The sequence below is a fragment of the Suncus etruscus genome, chromosome 15 (genome assembly GCF_024139225.1).
Source record: "Suncus etruscus isolate mSunEtr1 chromosome 15, mSunEtr1.pri.cur, whole genome shotgun sequence".
NCBI classification, from domain to species: domain Eukaryota; kingdom Metazoa; phylum Chordata; class Mammalia; order Eulipotyphla; family Soricidae; genus Suncus; species Suncus etruscus.
The window spans coordinates 9562313-9571689 of NC_064862.1; the positions used below are offsets into that span (position 1 = coordinate 9562313).

The window sequence follows — 9377 nt, forward strand, 5'->3', positions numbered from 1 at the left end:
TTTTGATGTCCCTAAAACTGTTCTTTCTTACACTATTTCTTTTACCATTATTTATGAATAAGGTATTATAAAATTTCATCATAAATATTGCACAACACAAAAAAGAGTGATGAGTACAGCTAGAGAAATACCTACGAGAACTATCATAACAATGTGAATGAATGAGGGAAGTAGAAAGCCTGTCTCCAGTGCAGGTGGGGGTAAAATGGGTAGGAGGGAGATTTGGGACATTGGTGATGGGAATGTTGCACTGGTGAAGGGGGAGTGTTCTTTACATGACTGAAACCCAACTACAATCTTATATGTAATCAAGGTGTTTAAATAAAGATATTAAAAGAAAGAAAAGAAAAGTGAGGGTGGTAATTCTCAAGCTTAGTAATAGTTAAAATAATAAGAAAAGAAAAATTGTAAATATTAGTGAGTATATTAACTTATATTAATCACCCTTTACTTACTTGTATAACATTTAATACACAATGCTATTATCTTTTGTTTTTGTTTTTGTTTTTGGGCCACACCTGGCGGTGCTCAGGGGTTACTCCTGGCTGTCTGCTCAGAAATAGCTCCTGGCAGGCTCGGGGGACCATATGGGACACCGGGATTCGAACCAACCACCTTTGCTCCTGGATCAGCCGCTTGCAAGGCAAACGCCGCTGTGCTATCTCTCCGGGCCCGATAATGCTATTATCTTTTCAGTTTAGCTGTAAATATGAAACTCTGATGCTCATAGATAACCATTATTTAGAAATTATCTTTACACAGGTAACATAGGTATATTGTTAATATTGAGCATTGTATTGCATGCATATTGACAAGAACATTCTAAGATATATGCTTTATTAAATTATATATTTTTAGTATTTAATTTGTCTATCAAATCTGTAACTTTTATATCACCTAGACATGATACACTTCACAGGGATTCATAGTTTATTTAGGGGACTAGAAATTAGAGACATACACAAATATCACCATTTAAATTTATAAAATGTCCTCTAAATGAGATGTCTTAGTTTGGTGTAGCATTAGCTGAATTCTTTTTTATATAAAATTTTAGTGCTTTTATTTTTATTTTTTAATAATGATTTTTATTTTCACAAAAGTGGATTACATATCTTTCAAAGTAATATTTTAGGTATATATTGACATCGGATCAGAGGAATTCCCACCACCAAATTTGTCTTCCCTCCACCCCTATTTTCAGCATGCATCCCATATTCCTCTTCCTTACCCCGTGGGTTGCTAGTATAAGTGTCTAGCTTGTTGTAGATTGGGTATAGAGTCTCTTGTTGTTGGATTGGGTTTGATATTTAAGGCAGATAATTTTTATTACTACAACTGTTTGGTCTTGGTATCATCCATTGTTTCTCCCTCAAATTGAAAGGTGGAACAAGTTGGTTCAAGTTAAGTGGTTCTGCTTGAGAAAAAGAAAAAAAATATAAAATGGGGTAAGAATCAAGTGCTTTTATTTTAAAGGGTTTGTGTATATCTTATGAAAATAAAAATGAATTATGATTATGTATTAAATCGTATTAATGTGAAATTGCATTAATAGCTATTGTTGTATTTGATAAAAGTGAGTAATGGAAATACATATTTTTTCATAATTATTATACAATTATTAATGGAAATGGATCATTTTGAAGAATGATGTAGGAAATTGTGCAGTAATACTAGTTTTAACTGTTTTTTTTATTTAATACTTAGAAATAAATGAAGTCTAGAGACTGCCTCAAACTTAGAACTTTCTAATCTTAGAAATAATTTTATAACAATGTCTTAATAATAATAATTAAAAATAATGTCTTGTGCTCGCTTCGGCAGCACATTTACTAAAATTGGAATGATACAGAGAAGATTAGCATGGCCCCTGTGCAAGGATGACACGCAAATTCGTGAAGTGTTCCATATTTAAAAAAAAAATAATGTCTTAATTATTAAAATAAAATTAAGTTTGTTAAGAGAAGATTAAAATTTCAGATTTATTGTTCTGCATTTCTGGATGAATTGATAAATATGTGTGAATTGGTTCTAGGTCTTCTTGCACTTATTGATATATAAAGCAATCTATAACAAGGAAATTTTAACAGTGGCTAAAATGCTTTATATAAATCAATAGTATTTTCATGGGTCAATTTTATTTGGATACAATATTCTGCTTTAACAAAATAAAATAAAAATAGAAAGTTAATTTAAGTCAGGTGCTGTTCATTATAATTGTGAATTTAAAGTGATAAATTACCCTAATTTATTAATGGTAAATGTCCAAAATTAAAACTATACTACTTAATTCAAGTTTCATAACTGATAATTAAGTTTCATAATTAAAATTGATTACACAAAATTTTAGTGAATATTTTTTCATTAAAGGAAAATTGAAACTTGCTTTTTCTGAAATGTAAATATTACATTAAATCTTTTACATATGGGAAAATTATCATTATTTACTTTCATTAATTCTGAAACCAGGTAATAATCTAAAGAAAGCATTTTTTAAAAATACCACACCATTACTAACTGAATAGAGATAAAATGATAAAATGATCAAACATTACATTCTGCTTTTATTTGTTTTCTTGATTATTTTTTTGTTTGGTTTTCTTGTCTTTTGTTATTTTGCTTTTGCCATAGCCAGCAGTGTTTAGTATTCAGTGATAACTCCTGACCCTGTGCCCCAGGATCATTTGTGGTGGTCTCAGAGTAACATATGTGTGGGAAACCTGGTTGGACTACATGGAAGGCAAGCACTTTATATCTGCACTATCTCTTCCTTCCAGTTTAAATTTTTGAAAAATCTTGACACATTTATAAATATTATAAACAGATATACAATGAGATTATAACACTATTTTAACCTTATTATAGGAAGAGGTTAGAAGACCACAAAATACATTAAAACATATGTGTAGCTACAAATACAGACAAGATTAATTTGTTACTATTACCTAAATTATTAGAGTGCTTTTGTCTTCTGATACAACTTGAAACTACAAAGTGTTGGGGGCTGGAGAGATAGCATGGAGTTAAGGCATTTGCCTTTCATGCACAAGGTCATTGGTTCAAATCACAGCATCCCACATGGTCCCCCGAGCCTGCTAGGAGTGATTTCTGAGCATAGGGACAGAAGTAACACCTGAGTGCTGCCAGGTGTCACCCAAAAACAAACAAACAAACAAACAAACAAACAAAAAAACAACAAAAAAAGAGGAGACCTTACCCCTGAGGTTTTTTGGCATAAGACCAACTTTAGGCTCCTGTCATATGAGGTTGTCCAACCCAAGTCAATTTCTATAGTGCAAATACACTTTATTTTTCACAGAGTCACTGTTGTTGGTGTCATTTCTGTAGCTAAGGATCCTGGAATATGTCCATATCCTACATCAAAGTCAGGATGATGTGGAGCATCCTTTGGTTTCACCTCACAGAGGTGAATTGCCACTCCAACACCATCTTTGCTGTGCTCCTTTGACTCATCCTCAATGAAATAATGTATTATGATCAACTGTGTCAACAATACTATAGCCTTTAATATTAAAGGAGTAACATAAATTTTGTGGCTTTAGATTGATTTGTGTACTGCTAAGAAATGTTATAATATATGTACTACAATCTGGGGACTTGAGGGACAAAGTAATTGTGCATATGTTTTGTTTTATTTTTCTTAATGTTTTTTTGGCTGAAAATGAAAATTTTGTTTATGGTTGATTATCTTCCTACTGTTACTTTATATTTTCCTTTCTCTTTGCATCTTTGTCTTCATGAAATAAAATAGAAAAAAATAAAATAGTTGAAAAGTAAATTTGTTTCTATGCTATATATAATTTGGTTTAGATTCAGGAAATATAAAAAATACCTTCACTCCATCTTTCATGAATCACTGGAAAGAAAATAGAATGGGTAAAACAAGATATTTACCTTTATTTTGGATCCCCACATCTAATATGGAAGTTCTATGCATGGCTGAAAATCAATCTACTCTGAAATAAATAATTGAAGTAGTTATAGTATCCAAGAATGCTTAAAATAAAAATATTTATGTAAAAATCTTAGAACACTAACTTGTTATGGCTCTTTTTCTCTTGAAGTTTGTTACTTTATTTTATGCTATTAGATTTTAGGTTTCTGTTAGTGAACAAGCAGGTATAAATATTGCTATTGAATAATTATTAATAGAGACTAAAATAAAGATTATGCAGCCCATAATTTTTTTCTGACAAGATTTCCTGACAAGTTACTTGACATTCAAACCACTCAATAAACATTTAAAATAAATTTATTCTTCAGTATAGGAATGTATAGAATTATTATTTTTTGGTCCAGGATGATGATGATGGTCAGGAGTTACCTATGCACTTATGAATAATTCCAAGTCGTGGTCAGGGGATCATATGGGATGCCAAGAAAAGAACTCGGTAAGCAAGTACCTTACCTACTGTATTATCTCTCTGCCACCTGATTAAAAATATTTTAATTCATCTCTACATATCATAGAATACAATGATTGTGAGAACTTCTCCATTATCACATAAAAGTAATTTGACTTAGACAAATCTTGTATCAATATTGTGAGAAAAGTTGTTCCTAAAAAGGGAATTAGAGACAAAGACCTTAATAGCCAGTTACACTTTTTTGCTTTTTCATTTCTTTTCTGTCCTCTTATGTCACCTAAATGCCACTAATGTCTTTTGGTCAACCTTTTTTAAACTAAGAAATTTAGAAGTGATACTCTTTGAAATATATTATAAATTATATATTATAAATATGATCTCTTGTGAGTTATAACTGTGTTCCTGTATCAAATATAAAACGGAAAAAATCATGAACAGCTCATAGAAGAAGTTGTAGTAACAGATAAGTTTAATCACTTCCTTGCTCATCATGATCCTGAAATACACTTAAATAGAAATAAGACTAAACCAATTACTATAAAACAAATCTGGCTCTATCTCACAACATCAGAAAGAAAAAACAACCTTCTTATTGAGGTATTACAATTAAACTTTCTAGGCCGGAGCAGTGGCGCAAGCTGCTGACCTAGGACAGACAGAGGTTTGCTACCCTGGCGTCCCATATGGTCCCCCAAGCCAGGAGCAATTTCTGAGCTCACAGCTAGGCGTAACCCCTGAGAATTATCGAATGTGGCCCGCAAAGCAATAAACAAACAAACAAACTTGTTCTCCTCAAAAGCATTTAAAACAACTGAAATGTTTGTTTCATATTGAAATTAAGGAACTAAGGGAAGCTGATAAATGAAAGGCTGTTTCTCTGTTAATTATTTTTTCTATGTGATTTTCTGTCTGTTAAAATACCAAGATGAAATAAATTAATGTCTCTAATATGAATGAAATTATAAATCCTATTTTAGCCACATGTGTTTTTGAATTTTCCATTCATAATAATTAAAAATGAGATAGTTATGTAGCGTACATCTTTCCATATGTTGTTCTTATTTAGAAAGTCTTATATAAATAAGTTTATAAAAAGATGAGTTGGATGACAAATATTCTATAACATCATTTTTAAAAAGAAATAAAAGAAGTCTTTGGAAAATAGGAAAATATGATTTAATTTTTTATTGCATTTAATGTTAGTCTAGAGACAAAAGGAAACAAGTAAGGGGAAATAGTGCATATAGTTAATATCACGGGAATGAATTTTCTAAGAAGCAATGATTTTCAACGTTAGTACTGATGTGATTTAATTTTTTAATACTGATATGATTCAATTTTTAATATTAACTTTATAATGAATCACATTACTAATTATAACAATTTTCTACATATCTAAGTTCTGTTCTTGGAATTGTTGCTAGCACTATTTCTTGGTTAACACAATTTATTTGTAGCTCTTTAAAATAATTAAAACTTTTCAATGATAAAATAAAAATATTCAAGCTGGGGCCAGTGAGGTGGCGCTAGAGCTAAGGTATCTGCCTTGCAAGCACTAGACAAGGAAGGACAGCAATTCGATCCCCCGGCAACCCATATGGTCACCCCAAGCCAGGGGCAATTTCTGAGCACTTAACCAGAACTAATACCTGGGCATCAAACGGGTGTGGCCCGAAAAAACAAAAAAATAAATTCAAGCTGTATTTTGTACTTTGTACTCAACATTATTAAATATATCAATCATAGTTTTGTCTAGTTTAATTATAATTTTTCTTTTAATCATATTCATTTACTATTTTTAAGGGGCCAGTATATAAAAAATAAGTTAACATGTTAAATATTTTATATTCCATTATGTTTCTCAGGTTTCCTAAAATGTACGTGTAGCTCAATGTAGAGGAAGTCACATTTTGATTATCTTCACCATATGGTGTAATTATATGGATGATTTAAAACCAGAAATAAAAGTGTTTTAAAATTTATTTCTAGAATATTAAATAATGGCTCTACATCAGATTTTATTTTTAAAAAATACTATGGAGAAATGTTATAATATATTTTTATTTAAATAGCAGAAATACTGAGCAACATCTAATACAGGATTTTATATATGAAAAACTTCCAAGTGCCATTTTCGGATGGATCAAAGGTCTGTATTCTGCTATATATTTTACTTATTTTCTCTGTAACAGCTTGTCCACATCCAAAATTAACCAAGGCTATAAAAAACACTGTTGGAACATCAGTTTCTTGCCAAATTTAGAAGAAAATCCTGATTTGTAATCCAAAAAAAGAACACTTATTTTCACAGTCTTCTCATGACCAGTTCCTAAAACACACTTAACTCAATGTCAGTTTCTATAACACTTTGTATTTATCTATTTCCCCACCTTCATTATATTTTAAATTATTTCAATATGCTTCTCTTCCTCCTCTTGCCTACTATGATAGGATAACTATTATGATTTTTAAATTTTATAAAGCACAACTATCATGATATTAATTATTCATTTACATAAATTGAACTATTATTATGCATTAAATAATCCACATTGGACACAATATATATAACCAGATCTATTTGTTAAATGAAGGTATTAACAAAGTAATTAATAATTGTGTGTAGTTAAATATTATGGTGTGTATAAAATTTAAACATAAGAATATCTAAAATAACTATTTAGTAATGATCCTTTGTACACTGGAATATCAGTGCAGTTGCTTGTACATACTTTGCCTTGATACAATGGTTTTCTAGTACATGTGTAAAAAAAATCCCTTTATCTATAAGATGTTTGTTCTCTTGCTCTATTTGAAAGATCATTTTTTTTGTTTTAAATTACTCTTTCTGTTTTTACTGTTATTATTTTATTTCAAAAAGTACATATAGCCGTGATGCAACTTTAAATTTAGACAAAAAATGTAAATTTAACATGGCCAGATTATATTTACTAGGGATTTCTACTTGCAAAATGAAAGATATTCCAAAACTTTATAATACTGCTGCTTTGATATCTCATGATTCTCAAATTCCTAACGTCCATTTCTAAGTAATAACACACAATACTAATCACAAACAATAAATAAAATGTTAGTACTGAGAAACATATTATTATATCAAATAATCTTAATTATCACAATAATAAAATAAAATATACCAAATTAAAATCTTATATATTCACTATGTCTTAGGAGAGACTGAATACTTAAGAATATTATCAAGTCATTCAGTCTAATATTTACACATCATTAACTTGCTATTATCTAACCGCAAAACAAAAGCTATGTTTACACATAAGGAATTTATTATAAGGGATTAATAACACACCCTTTGCCTTGTACACAGGCAATGCAGGATGGACCAACGTTCAATCCCTGGCATACTATATGGTCCTCTAGCCTGCCATGATTGATTTCTGAGCACAGAACAAAGAGTGATCCCTGAATGCTGCCAGGTGTGGCCCCAAAACCAAAAAAAGAAATTATTATCAATTGAAAAGTAAAATGAAATTAATAGGTTTGTCTAGAAGCACAAATTAATAGTATCTAAAATTCAAACATTTTTCTTGTTGCTGATCACTGGTATAATACCTTTATTTAAAAAGACAATATAATGCACTCTTAATGCTCAGTCAATTAGTTGACTAATAAATTATGTGTTGAAACCAACTTAAAATTATTTTATCAAAATTAAGTATCTTCAAAGTTATAGCATCTCTCATGAGTGAATCTAAAAATGGTGTAAGGTAAAACCATAAGGTAAAATTTTAAATCGTGCAACTTGTTTTCCATTTTTATTGGCCACTTCACTTTTTTTTTTCTTTTTTTTTTTAATTTTTATTTTTAATTATGAGAACAAGGGTGCAAAGTAAGAGGACAAGGTAAAGTTACAGTGGAAGGACAATCACCCATAACATAATTCTCAGAAGTCCCCTTGCTGATATATTAACTTTGAAATTTCAGCCAAAGAACATTAAGATAAATAAGACAGAATCCATGTACAATTACTTTGTCCCTCAAGTCCCCAGATTGTAACACATTATAATATTTCTTAACAGTACACAAGGCAATCTAAAGCCATAAAACTTATGTAACTCCTTAAACATTACAGGCATAGTATTTTCTTACATTTCCATATACGTGCATATTAGCTTAAGTTAACCTCAAATTTTAAGTGAGTTCTTTTTAAGGATTAAAGTCAAAGGAGCACAGTAAGAATGGTGTTAGAGTGGCAATTGTTGTTTGCATAGGCCCACCCAAATATGAGGGACATGGAAAGAAATAACCTTGGCCTAAGTACAAAGAGACCAGACCCCTGAAGTTTCCTGGCACAAGACCAAGTCTAGGCTCCAAGCAAGCTAGATCGTCCAATCCAATACATTGTCTGTAGTGCCAACACACTTTTATTTTTCACACAGTCTCTGTTGTTGGTATCATGTTTCTGTATTAAAGATCCTGGAATCTGCATATCTTACATTGAAGTCAGGACGTGGAGAATCCTCTCCTTTCACCTCACAATCAAAGGGCAATGCAGGGAGCCCTGTCCTGTAAGCAGGTTGTTGTTGTTGTTAAGTCTTCTCAGTGTTAAGGGAAGTCTCTTTTGAGCAGGTCGAAGTCTGAGCAGTGTAGGTCTTCCGTGGTAGAGGATTGCTTCCAGGTGATGTTATAGACCAGCCTGGATGTTTCGTGGATGGCTTTCCTGGTTCAGGGGAGAATGGAATATGCCCTTTCTTCTGAGGTCTGTGCCAGGTCGTTATGTCAATGTTCAGGGTGTAAGGTCCCTTTGCACTACAAGGTTTGTGTGTTCCAATCTCTATTAGATAGGATTTTATTTGTATTTATACTATTTTCCCATTTTAATGTGCCTATGCAAATAAGAAGCAATGCCACATGGTGTTATTGGCACATATGGGGGCCATAAGAACAATTACAATGATTCCATTGACATGATTCAATCATAAGCATTAAACTGGGGGACTCTTCCACCAA

At 31.2% G+C, this 9377-nt stretch overlaps 1 non-coding gene across 1 annotated transcript; it reads left to right on the top strand.

Moving 5' to 3' along the window:
* Window positions 1-1808: 1808 nt before the first annotated feature.
* On the top strand, window positions 1809-1915 carry LOC126031596 (U6 spliceosomal RNA). Its single transcript, XR_007503428.1, has one exon. It is a non-coding gene; the product is annotated as a U6 spliceosomal RNA (small nuclear RNA).
* Window positions 1916-9377: the final 7462 nt, after the last annotated feature.